Raw genomic sequence first — 1217 nt, 5'->3', positions numbered from 1 at the left:
AACTTTGCCATTTACAGGCATTACGTCAATGACAGGTGCAAGGCTGTCACACTTTTATTGGGGGGTTTAGTAAATTGTTCTTCATTAAGACCACCTGCTGCACCTGTGTATTCTTTAAAAGAGAAAATTTTTCCTCGTATTGAGAAGAGAAATCGTGCTTCGTAAAGAAGTCTACTTTTTTTATTTTTATATATTTTATTTATTTGTTTATTTTGTGTGTGTGTGTGTGCGTTCCCTTTTTTAAAATGGAATTTAAACTTTTCTTTTTCCCTTTTTTTTACATTTATACTTGTTTTTATTCTTGTGGTTTTTCCATGCCAAATAAGCTCTTTTTTGCCATCGGTTGATTTTTTTGTTTTTTCCCTTGCCTCTTTTCCATTTGACTATAAAAAAGGATGAAAAGGCTTCGAATTTTAAAATTGGCGGGTTATGGGAGAAAACTCATATTACGCCCTGAAGCTACCAAGGATCCTTATCGATATCCATTAGGGTACGTGCCGCTTGATGGATCTGAACCGCTGGATAGCATTTGGGCGTTGGTGAAAAATGGTTTTTTTGTGGCTCCTTTAAATAAAATTGAGACTATTCACCGAGCCCATTTGGGGATTAGGTATTTAACACAATCAGAATATCCTGCAATTTCCGCAACCGACTTAGTGGGTTTACAGTTGAGATTAAAGGAATTATGTAGTCGTTTGCTGATTCGTCGGGACTTTTGGGTTTTAGAAGACTTTAATGATCCCGAACTGAACACGAGTTTTGGTATTCAAAACGTGTTTTTTGATAATTTTAAATGGTCTCAGGTTTTATGGAAGAGGTTTCAGGTTTTTGTCGAAGAGTACTTCCCTGTAATGGATCATACCCATCTAACGTACGATGAATACATTCAATTGTTGAGGAGCTTTTCGCATTTTGAGCAAGGGGCTACATTGGCTCCTCTCTTGCCAAGACGGCACAAGGTTCACCCACCATTTGGAGTTTCCGCACCTTCCAAACTCGATATGGAACCTCTCTTATTGTATATGCAATGGCTAAGAAATTTTAGGGGTCCTTTAATGTTAAACAAAGCACTTATTGTCTGGAGTGGTTGTGGTTCTGCTGCTTTTGCAACTAGGTATTGTGGAGTTCCTATTGTTCGGGGTGTTGATCCAAATCCAAGAGCTGTTTCCTCTAGTCGAAAGGATGCCCAACTTATGGGCAAGCAGTTGATTCAATAA

At 38.0% G+C, this 1217-nt stretch overlaps 1 pseudogene, besides 2 other annotated features; it reads left to right on the top strand.

Annotated features, from left to right (window-relative positions):
* Nucleotides 1-1217: a sequence feature (heterozygous, non-Esmeraldo-like haplotype).
* Nucleotides 178-305: a sequence feature (A-rich).
* Tc00.1047053511161.10 lies at nt 396-1217 on the top strand (annotated as a pseudogene; the record flags this gene model as incomplete).

This window comes from Trypanosoma cruzi, genomic scaffold, assembly GCF_000209065.1.
Source record: "Trypanosoma cruzi strain CL Brener 1047053517061 genomic scaffold, whole genome shotgun sequence".
Lineage (NCBI taxonomy): Eukaryota > Euglenozoa > Kinetoplastea > Trypanosomatida > Trypanosomatidae > Trypanosoma > Trypanosoma cruzi.
Note: the sequence above shows the minus strand (reverse complement) of the source record. Positions and strands in the feature narration are given on the sequence as shown.